We start from the raw sequence: 17,657 nt of genomic DNA, 5'->3' as shown, positions 1-17,657 counted from the left end.
ATAACGTATAACGTTATATACTAATACGTAATAACGTATAACGTTATATACTATTACGTACTAACGTGTAACGTTATATACTGTTACGTAATGACGTATAACGTTATATACTAATACGTAATAACGTATAACGTTATATAGTATTACGTAATAACGTATAACATTATATACTATTACGTACTAACGTGTAACGTTATATACTATTACGTACTAACGTATAACGTTATATGCTAATACGTAATAACGTTATATACTAATACGTAATAACGTATAACGTTATATACTATTACGTAATGACGTATAACGTTATATACTAACACGTAATGACGTATAACGTTATATACTAATACGTAATAACGTATTTACGTTATATACTAATACGTAATAACGTATAACGTTATATACTAATACGTAATAACGTATAACGTTATATACTATTACGTACTAACGTATAACGTTATACTCTAATACGTAATAACGTATAACGTTATATACTAATACGTAATAACGTGTAACGTTATATACTAATACGTAATAACGTATAACGTTATATACTAATACGTAATTACGTATAACGTTATATACTATTACGTACTAACGTATAACGTTATATACTAATACGTAATAACGTATAACGTTATATACTATTACGTACTAACGTGTAACGTTATATACTATTACGTACTAACGTGTAACGTTATATACTAATACGTAATAACGTATTTACGTTATATACTATTACGTACTAACGTGTAACGTTATATACTATTACGTACTAACGTATAACGTTATATGCTAATACGTAATAACGTTATATACTAATACGTAATAACGTATAACGTTCATATACTAATACGTAATAACGTATAACGTTATATACTATTACGTACTAACGTATAACGTTATATACTAATACGTAATAACGTATAACGTTATATACTATTACGTACTAACGTATAACGTTATATTCTAATACGTAATAACGTATAACGTTATATACTAATACGTAATAACGTATAACGTTATATACTATTACGTACTAACGTGTAACGTTATATACTATTACGTAATGATGTATAACGTTATATACTAATACGTAATAACGTATAACGTTATATAGTATTACGTAATAACGTATAACATTATATACTAATACGTAATAATGTATAACGTTATATACTATAACGTACTAACGTGTAACGTTATATACTAATACGTAATAACGTATTTACGTTATATACTAATACGTAATAACGTATAACGTTATATACTAATACGTAATAACGTATAACGTTATATACTAATACGTAATAACGTATAACGTTATATACTATTACGTACTAACGTATAACGTTATATACTAATACGTACTAACGTATAACGTTATATACTAATACGTAATAACGTATAACGTTATATACTAATACGTAATAACGTGTAACGTTATATACTATTACGTACTAACGTGTAACGTTATATACTATTACGTAATGACGTATAACGTTATATACTAATACGTAATATCGTATAACGTTATATACTAATACGTAATAACGCATAACGCTATATACAAATACGTAATAACGTATAACGTTATATACTATTACGTACTAACGTATAACGTTATATACTAATACGTAATAACGTATAACGTTATATGTTAATACGTAATGACGTATAACGTTATATACCATTACGTAATGACGTATAACGTAATATACCACTACGTACTAACGTATAACGTTATATACTAATACGTAATAACGTATAACGTTATATACTATTACGTACTAACGTATAACGTTATATGCTAATACGTAATAACGTATAACGTTATATACTATTACGTACTAACGTGTAACGTTATATACTATTACGTACTAACGTGTAACGTTATATACTAATACGTAATAACGTATTTACGTTATATACTAATACGTAATAACGTATAACGTTATATACTAATACGTAATAACGTATAACGTTATATACTATTACGTAATAACGTATAACATTATATACTATTACGTACTAACGTGTAACGTTATATACTATTACGTACTAACGTATAACGTTCATATACTAATACGTAATAACGTATAACGTTATATACTATTACGTACTAACGTATAACGTTATATACTAATACGTAATAACGTATAACGTTATATACCATTACGTAATGACGTATAACGTTATATACCATTACGTACTAACGTATAACGTTATATACTAATACGTAATAACGTATAACGTTATATACTAATACGTAATAACGTATAACGTTATATACTAATACGTAATAACGTATTACGTTATATACTATTACGTACTAACGTGTAACGTTATATACTATTACGTAATGACGTATAACGTTATATACTAATACGTAATGACGTATAACGTTATATACTATTACGTAATGACGTATAACGTTATATACTAATACGTAATGACGTATAACGTTATATACTATTACGTACTAACGTATAACGTCGTATACTATTACGTACTAACGTATAACGTCATATACTATCACGTACTAACGTATAACGTTATATACCATTACGTACTAACGTATAACGTTATATACTAATACGTAATAACGTATAACGTTATATACTATTACGTACTAACGTATAACGTTTTATACTAATACGTAATAACGTATAACGTTATATACTATTACGTACTAACGTGTAACGTTATGTACTATTACGTAATGACGTATAACGTTATATACTAATACGTAATAACGTATAACGTTATATAGTGTTACGTAATAACGTATAACGTTATATACTAATACGTAATAATGTATAACGTTATATACTATTACGTACTAACGTGTAACGTTATATACTAATACGTAATAACGTATTTACGTTATATACTAATACGTAATAACGTATAACGTTATATACTAATACGTAATAACGTATAACGTTATATACTATTACGTACTAACGTATCACGTTATACTCTAATACGTAATAACGTATAACGTTATATACTAATACGTAATAACGTATAACGTTATATACTATTACGAACTAACGTGTAACGTTATATACTGTTACGTAATGACGTATAACGTTATATACTAATACGTAATAACGTATAACGTTATATAGTATTACGTAATAACGTATAACATTATATACTATTACGTACTAACGTGTAACGTTATATACTATTACGTACTAACGTATAACGTTATATGCTAATACGTAATAACGTTATATACTAATACGTAATAACGTATAACATTATATACTATTACGTACTAACGTGTAACGTTATATACTATTACGTACTAACGTATAACGTTATATGCTAATACGTAATAACGTTATATACTAATACGTAATAACGTATAACGTTATATACTATTACGTACTAACGTATAACGTTATACTCTAATACGTAATAACGTATAACGTTATATACTAATACGTAATAACGTATAACGTTATATACTATTACGTACTAACGTGTAACGTTATATACTGTTACGTAATGACGTATAACGTTATATACTAATACGTAATAACGTATAACGTTATATAGTGTTACGTAATAACGTATAACGTTATATACTAATACGTAATAATGTATAACGTTATATACTATTACGTACTAACGTGTAACGTTATATACTAATACGTAATAACGTATTTACGTTATATACTAATACGTAATAACGTATAACGTTATATACTAATACGTAATAACGTATAACGTTATATACTATTACGTACTAACGTATCACGTTATACTCTAATACGTAATAACGTATAACGTTATATACTAATACGTAATAACGTATAACGTTATATACTATTACGAACTAACGTGTAACGTTATATACTGTTACGTAATGACGTATAACGTTATATACTAATACGTAATAACGTATAACGTTATATAGTATTACGTAATAACGTATAACATTATATACTATTACGTACTAACGTGTAACGTTATATACTATTACGTACTAACGTATAACGTTATATGCTAATACGTAATAACGTTATATACTAATACGTAATAACGTATAACATTATATACTATTACGTACTAACGTGTAACGTTATATACTATTACGTACTAACGTATAACGTTATATGCTAATACGTAATAACGTTATATACTAATACGTAATAACGTATAACGTTATATACTATTACGTACTAACGTATAACGTTATACTCTAATACGTAATAACGTATAACGTTATATACTAATACGTAATAACGTATAACGTTATATACTATTACGTACTAACGTGTAACGTTATATACTGTTACGTAATGACGTATAACGTTATATACTAATACGTAATAACGTATAACGTTATATAGTGTTACGTAATAACGTATAACGTTATATACTAATACGTAATAATGTATAACGTTATATACTATTACGTACTAACGTGTAACGTTATATACTAATACGTAATAACGTATTTACGTTATATACTAATACGTAATAACGTATAACGTTATATACTAATACGCAATAACGTATAACGTTATATACTATTACGTACTAACGTATAACGTTATACTCTAATACGTAATAACGTATAACGTTATATACTAATACGTAATAACGTATAACGTTATATACTATTACGTACTAACGTGTAACGTTATATACTGTTACGTAATGACGTATAACGTTATATACTAATACGTAATAACGTATTTACGTTATATACTAATACGTAATAACGTATAACGTTATATACTAATACGTAATAACGTATAACGTTATATACTATTACGTACTAACGTATAACGTTATACTCTAATACGTAATAACGTATAACGTTATATACTAATACGTAATAACGTGTAACGTTATATACTAATACGTAATAACGTATAACGTTATATACTAATACGTAATTACGTATAACGTTATATACTATTACGTACTAACGTATAACGTTATATACTAATACGTAATAACGTATAACGTTATATACTATTACGTACTAACGTGTAACGTTATATACTATTACGTACTAACGTGTAACGTTATATACTAATACGTAATAACGTATTTACGTTATATACTATTACGTACTAACGTGTAACGTTATATACTATTACGTACTAACGTATAACGTTATATGCTAATACGTAATAACGTTATATACTAATACGTAATAACGTATAACGTTATATACTATTACGTAATGACGTATAACGTTATATACTAATACGTAATGACGTATAACGTTATATACTAATACGTAATAACGTATTTACGTTATATACTAATACGTAATAACGTATAACGTTATATACTAATACGTAATAACGTATAACGTTATATACTATTACGTACTAACGTATAACGTTATACTCTAATACGTAATAACGTATAACGTTATATACTAATACGTAATAACGTGTAACGTTATATACTAATACGTAATAACGTATAACGTTATATACTAATACGTAATTACGTATAACGTTATATACTATTACGTACTAACGTATAACGTTATATACTAATACGTAATAACGTATAACGTTATATACTATTACGTACTAACGTGTAACGTTATATACTATTACGTACTAACGTGTAACGTTATATACTAATACGTAATAACGTATTTACGTTATATACTAATACGTAATAACGTATAACGTTATATACTAATACGTAATAACGTATAACGTTATATACTATTACGTACTAACGTGTAACGTTATATACTATTACGTAATGACATATAACGTTATATACTAATACGTAATAACGTATAACGTTATATAGTATTACGTAATAACGTATAGCATTATATACTATTACGTACTAACGTGTAACGTTATATACTATTACGTACTAACGTATAACGTTATATGCTAATACGTAATAACGTTATATACTAATACGTAATAACGTATAACGTTTTATACTAATACGTAATAACGTATAACGTTATATACTAATACGTAATAACGTATAACGTTATATACTATTACGTACTAACGTATAACGTTATATACTAATACGTAATAACGTATAACGTTATATACTAATACATAATAACGTATAACATTATATACTATTACGTACCTACGTGTAACGTTATATACTATTACGTACTAACGTATAACGTTATATGCTAATACGTAATAACGTTATATACTAATACGTAATAACGTATAACGTTATATACTAATACGTAATAACGTATAACGTTATATACTATTACGTACTAACGTGTAACGTTATATACTATTACGTAATGACGTATAACGTTATATACTAATACGTAATTACGTATAACGTTATATACTATTACGTACTAACGTATAACGTTATATACTAATACGTAATTACGTATAACGTTATATACTATTACGTACTAACGTATAACGTTATATACTAATACGTAATAACGTATAACGTTATATACTATTACGTACTAACGTGTAACGTTATATACTATTACGTACTAACGTGTAACGTTATATACTAATACGTAATAACGTATTTACGTTATATACTAATACGTAATAACGTATAACGTTATATACTAATACGTAATAACGTATAACGTTATATACTATTACGTACTAACGTGTAACGTTATATACTATTACGTAATGACATATAACGTTATATACTAATACGTAATAACGTATAACGTTATATAGTATTACGTAATAACGTATAACATTATATACTATTACGTACTAACGTGTAACGTTATATACTATTACGTACTAACGTATAACGTTATATGCTAATACGTAATAACGTTATATACTAATACGTAATAACGTATAACGTTTTATACTAATACGTAATAACGTATAACGTTATATACTAATACGTAATAACGTATAACGTTATATACTAATACGTAATAACGTATAACGTTATATACTAATACGTAATAACGTATTACGTTATATACTATTACGTACTAACGTGTAACGTTATATACTATTACGTAATGACGTATAACGTTATATACTAATACGTAATGACGTATAACGTTATATACTATTACGTAATGACGTATAACGTTATATACTAATACGTAATGACGTATAACGTTATATACTATTACGTACTAACGTATAACGTCGTATACTATTACGTACTAACGTATAACGTCATATACTATCACGTACTAACGTATAACGTTATATACCATTACGTACTAACGTATAACGTTATATACTAATACGTAATAACGTATAACGTTATATACTATTACGTACTAACGTATAACGTTTTATACTAATACGTAATAACGGATAACGTTATATACTATTACGTACTAACGTGTAACGTTATGTACTATTACGTAATGACGTATAACGTTATATAGTAATACGTAATAACGTATAACGTTATATAGTGTTACGTAATAACGTATAACGTTATATACTAATACGTAATAATGTATAACGTTATATACTATTACGTACTAACGTGTAACGTTATATACTAATACGTAATAACGTATTTACGTTATATACTAATACGTAATAACGTATAACGTTATATACTAATACGTAATAACGTATAACGTTATATACTATTACGTACTAACGTATCACGTTATACTCTAATACGTAATAACGTATAACGTTATATACTAATACGTAATAACGTATAACGTTATATACTATTACGAACTAACGTGTAACGTTATATACTGTTACGTAATGACGTATAACGTTATATACTAATACGTAATAACGTATAACGTTATATAGTATTACGTAATAACGTATAACATTATATACTATTACGTACTAACGTGTAACGTTATATACTATTACGTACTAACGTATAACGTTATATGCTAATACGTAATAACGTTATATACTAATACGTAATAACGTATAACATTATATACTATTACGTACTAATGTATAACGTTATATACTATTACGTACTAACGTATAACGTTATATGCTAATACGTAATAACGTTATATACTAATACGTAATAACGTATAACGTTATATACTATTACGTACTAACGTATAACGTTATACTCTAATACGTAATAACGTATAACGTTATATACTAATACGTAATAACGTATAACGTTATATACTATTACGTACTAACGTGTAACGTTATATACTGTTACGTAATGACGTATAACGTTATATACTAATACGTAATAACGTATAACGTTATATAGTGTTACGTAATAACGTATAACGTTATATACTAATACGTAATAATGTATAACGTTATATACTATTACGTACTAACGTGTAACGTTATATACTAATACGTAATAACGTATTTACGTTATATACTAATACGTAATAACGTATAACGTTATATACTAATACGCAATAACGTATAACGTTATATACTATTACGTACTAACGTATAACGTTATACTCTAATACGTAATAACGTATAACGTTATATACTAATACGTAATAACGTATAACGTTATATACTATTACGTACTAACGTGTAACGTTATATACTGTTACGTAATGACGTATAACGTTATATACTAATACGTAATAACGTATAACGTTATATAGTATTACGTAATAACGTATAACATTATATACTATTACGTACTAACGTGTAACGTTATATACTATTACGTACTAACGTATAACGTTATATGCTAATACGTAATAACGTTATATACTAATACGTAATAACGTATAACGTTATATACTATTACGTAATGACGTATAACGTTATATACTAATACGTAATGACGTATAACGTTATATACTAATACGTAATAACGTATTTACGTTATATACTAATACGTAATAACGTATAACGTTATATACTAATACGTAATAACGTATAACGTTATATACTATTACGTACTAACGTATAACGTTATACTCTAATACGTAATAACGTATAACGTTATATACTAATACGTAATAACGTGTAACGTTATATACTAATACGTAATAACGTATAACGTTATATACTAATACGTAATTACGTATAACGTTATATACTATTACGTACTAACGTATAACGTTATATACTAATACGTAATAACGTATAACGTTATATACTATTACGTACTAACGTGTAACGTTATATACTATTACGTACTAACGTGTAACGTTATATACTAATACGTAATAACGTATTTACGTTATATACTATTACGTACTAACGTGTAACGTTATATACTATTACGTACTAACGTATAACGTTATATGCTAATACGTAATAACGTTATATACTAATACGTAATAACGTATAACGTTATATACTATTACGTAATGACGTATAACGTTATATACTAATACGTAATGACGTATAACGTTATATACTAATACGTAATAACGTATTTACGTTATATACTAATACGTAATAACGTATAACGTTATATACTAATACGTAATAACGTATAACGTTATATACTATTACGTACTAACGTATAACGTTATACTGTAATACGTAATAACGTATAACGTTATATACTAATACGTAATAACGTGTAACGTTATATACTAATACGTAATAACGTATAACGTTATATACTAATACGTAATTACGTATAACGTTATATACTATTACGTACTAACGTATAACGTTATATACTAATACGTAATAACGTATAACGTTATATACTATTACGTACTAACGTGTAACGTTATATACTATTACGTACTAACGTGTAACGTTATATACTAATACGTAATAACGTATTTACGTTATATACTAATACGTAATAACGTATAACGTTATATACTAATACGTAATAACGTATAACGTTATATACTATTACGTACTAACGTGTAACGTTATATACTATTACGTAATGACATATAACGTTATATACTAATACGTAATAACGTATAACGTTATATAGTATTACGTAATAACGTATAGCATTATATACTATTACGTACTAACGTGTAACGTTATATACTATTACGTACTAACGTATAACGTTATATGCTAATACGTAATAACGTTATATACTAATACGTAATAACGTATAACGTTTTATACTAATACGTAATAACGTATAACGTTATATACTAATACGTAATAACGTATAACGTTATATACTATTACGTACTAACGTATAACGTTATATACTAATACGTAATAACGTATAACGTTATATACTAATACGTAATAACGTATAACATTATATACTATTACGTACCTACGTGTAACGTTATATACTATTACGTACTAACGTATAACGTTATATGCTAATACGTAATAACGTTATATACTAATACGTAATAACGTATAACGTTATATACTAATACGTAATAACGTATAACGTTATATACTATTACGTACTAACGTGTAACGTTATATACTATTACGTAATGACGTATAACGTTATATACTAATACGTAATTACGTATAACGTTATATACTATTACGTACTAACGTATAACGTTATATACTAATACGTAATAACGTATAACGTTATATACTATTACGTACTAACGTATAACGTTATACTCTAATACGTAATAACGTATAACGTTATATACTAATACGTAATAACGTGTAACGTTATATACTAATACGTAATAACGTATAACGTTATATACTAATACGTAATTACGTATAACGTTATATACTATTACGTACTAACGTATAACGTTATATACTAATACGTAATAACGTATAACGTTATATACTATTACGTACTAACGTGTAACGTTATATACTATTACGTACTAACGTGTAACGTTATATACTAATACGTAATAACGTATTTACGTTATATACTAATACGTAATAACGTATAACGTTATATACTAATACGTAATAACGTATAACGTTATATACTATTACGTACTAACGTGTAACGTTATATACTATTACGTAATGACATATAACGTTATATACTAATACGTAATAACGTATAACGTTATATAGTATTACGTAATAACGTATAACATTATATACTATTACGTACTAACGTGTAACGTTATATACTATTACGTACTAACGTATAACGTTATATGCTAATACGTAATAACGTTATATACTAATACGTAATAACGTATAACGTTTTATACTAATACGTAATAACGTATAACGTTATATACTAATACGTAATAACGTATAACGTTATATACTATTACGTACTAACGTATAACGTTATATACTAATACGTAATAACGTATAACGTTATATGCTAATACGTAATAACGTTATATACTAATACGTAATAACGTATAACGTTTTATACTAATACGTAATAACGTATAACGTTATATACTATTACGTACTAACGTGTAACGTTATATACTATTACGTAATGACGTATAACGTTATATACTAATACGTAATATCGTATAACGTTATATACTAATACGTAATAACGCATAACGTTATATACTATTACGTAATGACGTATAACGTTATATACGATTACGTAATGACGTGTAACGTTATATACTAATACGTAATAACGTGTAACGTTATATACTAATACGTAATAACGTATAACGTTATATACTAATACGTAATGACGTATAACGTTTTATACTATTACGTAATGACGTATAACGTTATATGCTAATACGTAATAACGTTATATACTAATACGTAATAACGTATAACGTTATATGTTAATACGTAATGACGTATAACGTTATACACCATTACGTAATGACGTATAACGTTATATACCATTACGTACTAACGTATAACGTTATATACTAATACGTAATAACGTATAACGTTATATACTATTACGTACTAACGTATAACGTTATATACTTATACGTAATAACTTATAACGTTATATACTATTACGTACTAACGTATAACGTTATATACTAATACGTAATAACGTATAACGTTATATACTATTACGTACTAACGTATAACGTTATATACTAATACGTAATAACGTATAATGTTATATACTAATACGTAATAACGTATAACGTTATATACTAATACGTAATAACGTATAACGTTATATACTATTACGTACTAACGTGTAACGTTATATACTATTACGTAATGACGTATAACGTTATATACTAATACGTAATAACGTATAACGTTATATAGTATTACGTAATAACGTATAACATTATATACTATTACGTACTAACGTGTAACGTTATATACTATTACGTACTAACGTATAACGTTATATGCTAATACGTAATAACGCTATATACTAATACGTAATAACGTATAACGTTATATACTAATACGTAATAACGTATAACGTTATATACAAATACGTAATAACGTATAACGTTATATACTCTTACGTAATGACGTATAGCGTTATATACTATTACGTACTAACATATAACGTTATATACTAATACGTAATAACGTATAACGTTATATGCTAATACGTAATAACGCTATATACTAATACGTAATAACGTATAACGTTATATACTAATACGTAATAACGTATAACGTTATATACAAATACGTAATAACGTATAACGTTATATACTCTTACGTAATGACGTATAACGTTATATACTAATACGTAATAACGTATAACGTTATATGCTAATACGTAATAACGTTATATACTAATACGTAATAACGTATAACGTTTTATACTAATACGTAATAACGTATAACGTTATATACTATTACGTACTAACGTGTAACGTTATATACTATTACGTAATGACGTATAACGTTATATACTAATACGTAATATCGTATAACGTTATATACTAATACGTAATAACGCATAACGTTATATACTATTACGTAATGACGTATAACGTTATATACGATTACGTAATGACGTGTAACGTTATATACTAATACGTAATAACGTGTAACGTTATATACTAATACGTAATAACGTATAACGTTATATACTAATACGTAATGACGTATAACGTTTTATACTATTACGTAATGACGTATAACGTTATATGCTAATACGTAATAACGTTATATACTAATACGTAATAACGTATAACGTTATATGTTAATACGTAATGACGTATAACGTTATACACCATTACGTAATGACGTATAACGTTATATACCATTACGTACTAACGTATAACGTTATATACTAATACGTAATAACGTATAACGTTATATGCTAATACGTAATAACGTTATATACTAATACGTAATAACGTATAACGTTATATACTAATACGTAATAACGTATAACGTTATATACTATTACGTACTAACGTGTAACGTTATATACTATTACGTAATGACGTATAACGTTATATACTAATACGTAATTACGTATAACGTTATATACTATTACGTACTAACGTATAACGTTATATACTAATACGTAATAACGTATAACGTTATATACTATTACGTACTAACGTATAACGTTATACTCTAATACGTAATAACGTATAACGTTATATACTAATACGTAATAACGTGTAACGTTATATACTAATACGTAATAACGTATAACGTTATATACTAATACGTAATTACGTATAACGTTATATACTATTACGTACTAACGTATAACGTTATATACTAATACGTAATAACGTATAACGTTATATACTATTACGTACTAACGTGTAACGTTATATACTATTACGTACTAACGTGTAACGTTATATACTAATACGTAATAACGTATTTACGTTATATACTAATACGTAATAACGTATAACGTTATATACTAATACGTAATAACGTATAACGTTATATACTATTACGTACTAACGTGTAACGTTATATACTATTACGTAATGACATATAACGTTATATACTAATACGTAATAACGTATAACGTTATATAGTATTACGTAATAACGTATAACATTATATACTATTACGTACTAACGTGTAACGTTATATACTATTACGTACTAACGTATAACGTTATATGCTAATACGTAATAACGTTATATACTAATACGTAATAACGTATAACGTTTTATACTAATACGTAATAACGTATAACGTTATATACTAATACGTAATAACGTATAACGTTATATACTATTACGTACTAACGTATAACGTTATATACTAATACGTAATAACGTATAACGTTATATGCTAATACGTAATAACGTTATATACTAATACGTAATAACGTATAACGTTTTATACTAATACGTAATAACGTATAACGTTATATACTATTACGTACTAACGTGTAACGTTATATACTATTACGTAATGACGTATAACGTTATATACTAATACGTAATATCGTATAACGTTATATACTAATACGTAATAACGCATAACGTTATATACTATTACGTAATGACGTATAACGTTATATACGATTACGTAATGACGTGTAACGTTATATACTAATACGTAATAACGTGTAACGTTATATACTAATACGTAATAACGTATAACGTTATATACTAATACGTAATGACGTATAACGTTTTATACTATTACGTAATGACGTATAACGTTATATGCTAATACGTAATAACGTTATATACTAATACGTAATAACGTATAACGTTATATGTTAATACGTAATGACGTATAACGTTATACACCATTACGTAATGACGTATAACGTTATATACCATTACGTACTAACGTATAACGTTATATACTAATACGTAATAACGTATAACGTTATATACTATTACGTACTAACGTATAACGTTATATACTTATACGTAATAACTTATAACGTTATATACTATTACGTACTAACGTATAACGTTATATACTAATACGTAATAACGTATAACGTTATATACTATTACGTACTAACGTATAACGTTATATACTAATACGTAATAACGTATAATGTTATATACTAATACGTAATAACGTATAACGTTATATACTAATACGTAATAACGTATAACGTTATATACTATTACGTACTAACGTGTAACGTTATATACTATTACGTAATGACGTATAACGTTATATACTAATACGTAATAACGTATAACGTTATATAGTATTACGTAATAACGTATAACATTATATACTATTACGTACTAACGTGTAACGTTATATACTATTACGTACTAACGTATAACGTTATATGCTAATACGTAATAACGCTATATACTAATACGTAATAACGTATAACGTTATATACTAATACGTAATAACGTATAACGTTATATACAAATACGTAATAACGTATAACGTTATATACTCTTACGTAATGACGTATAGCGTTATATACTATTACGTACTAACATATAACGTTATATACTAATACGTAATAACGTATAACGTTATATGCTAATACGTAATAACGCTATATACTAATACGTAATAACGTATAACGTTATATACTAATACGTAATAACGTATAACGTTATATACAAATACGTAATAACGTATAACGTTATATACTCTTACGTAATGACGTATAGCGTTATATACTATTACGTACTAACATATAACGTTATATACTAATACGTAATAACGTATAACGTTATATGTTAATACGTAATAACGTATAACGTCGTATACTATTACGTACTAACGTATAACGTCATATAATATTACGTACTAACGTATAACGTTATATACTATTACGTAATGACGTATAACGTTATATACGATTACGTAATGACGTGTAACGTTATATACTAATACGTAATAACGTGTAACGTTATATACTAATACGTAATAACGTATAACGTTATATACTAATACGTAATGACGTATAACGTTATATACTATTACGTAATGACGTATAACGTTATATACTAATACGTAATGACGTATAACGTTATATACTATTACGTACTAACGTATAACGTCGTATACTATTACGTACTAACGTATAACGTCCTATACTATCACGTACTAACGTATAACGTTATATACCATTACGTACTAACGTATAACGTTATATACTAATACGTAATAACGTATAACGTTATATACTATTACGTACTAACGTATAACGTTTTATACTAATACGTAATAACGTATAACGTTATATACTATTACGTACTAACGTGTAACGTTATCTACTATTACGTAATGACGTATAACGTTATATACTAATACGTGATAACGTATAACGTTATATAGTGTTACGTAATAACGTATAACGTTATATACTAATACGTAATAACGTATAACGTTATATACTATTACGTACTAACGTATAACGTTATACTCTAATACGTAATAACGTATAACGTTATATACTAATACGTAATAACGTATAACGTTATATACTATTACGTACTAACGTGTAACGTTATATACTGTTACGTAATGACGTATAACGTTATATGCTAATACGTAATAACGTTATATACTAATACGTAATAACGTATAACGTTATATACTAATACGTAATAACGTATAACGTTATATACTAATACGTAATAACGTATAACGTTATATACTATTACGTACTAACGTATAACGTTATATACTAATACGTAATAACGTATAACGTTATATACTAATACGTAATAACGTATAACATTATATACTATTACGTACCTACGTGTAACGTTATATACTATTACGTACTAACGTATAACGTTATATGCTAATACGTAATAACGTTATATACTAATACGTAATAACGTATAACGTTATATACTAATACGTAATAACGTATAACGTTATATACTAATACGTAATAACGTATAACGTTATATACTATTACGTACTAACGTGTAACGTTATATACTATTACGTAATGACGTATAACGTTATATACTAATAAGTAATATCGTATAACGTTATATACTAATACGTAATAACGCATAACGTTATATACTATTACGTAATGACGTATAACGTTATATACGATTACGTAATGACGTGTAACGTTATATACTAATACGTAATAACGTGTAACGTTATATACTAATACGTAATAACGTATAACGTTATATACTAATACGTAATGACGTATAACGTTATATACTATTACGTAATGACGTATAACGTTATATACTAATACGTAATATCGTATAACGTTATATACTAATACGTAATAACGCATAACGCTATATACAAATACGTAATAACGTATAACGTTATATACTCTTACGTAATGACATATAACGTTATATACTATTACGTACTAACGTATAACGTTATATACTAATACGTAATAACGTATAACGTTATATACTATTACGTACTAACGTATAACGTTATATACTAATACGTAATAACGTATAACGTTATATACTAATACGTAATAACGTATAACGTTATATACAAATACGTAATAACGTATAACGTTATATACTCTTACGTAATGACGTATAGCGTTATATACTATTACGTACTAACATATAACGTTATATACTAATACGTAATAACGTATAACGATATATGTTAATACGTAATAACGTATAACGTCGTATACTATTACGTACTAACGTATAACGTTATATACTATTACGTACTAACGTATAACGTTATATACTATTACGTAATGACGTATAACGTTATATACGATTACGTAATGACGTGTAACGTTATATACTAATACGTAATAACGTGTAACGTTATATACTAATACGTAATAACGTATAACGTTATATACTAATACGTAATGACGTATAACGTTATATACTATTACGTAATGACGTATAACGTTATATACTATTACGTACTAACGTATAACGTCGTATACTATTACGTACTAACGTATAACGTCATATACTATCACGTACTAACGTATAACGTTATATACCATTACGTACT

This window comes from Bombus pascuorum, chromosome 6 (genome assembly GCF_905332965.1).
Source record: "Bombus pascuorum chromosome 6, iyBomPasc1.1, whole genome shotgun sequence".
Lineage (NCBI taxonomy): Eukaryota > Metazoa > Arthropoda > Insecta > Hymenoptera > Apidae > Bombus > Bombus pascuorum.
The sequence above is the reverse complement of the archived record's forward strand: the minus strand, read 5'-3'. Positions refer to the sequence as shown.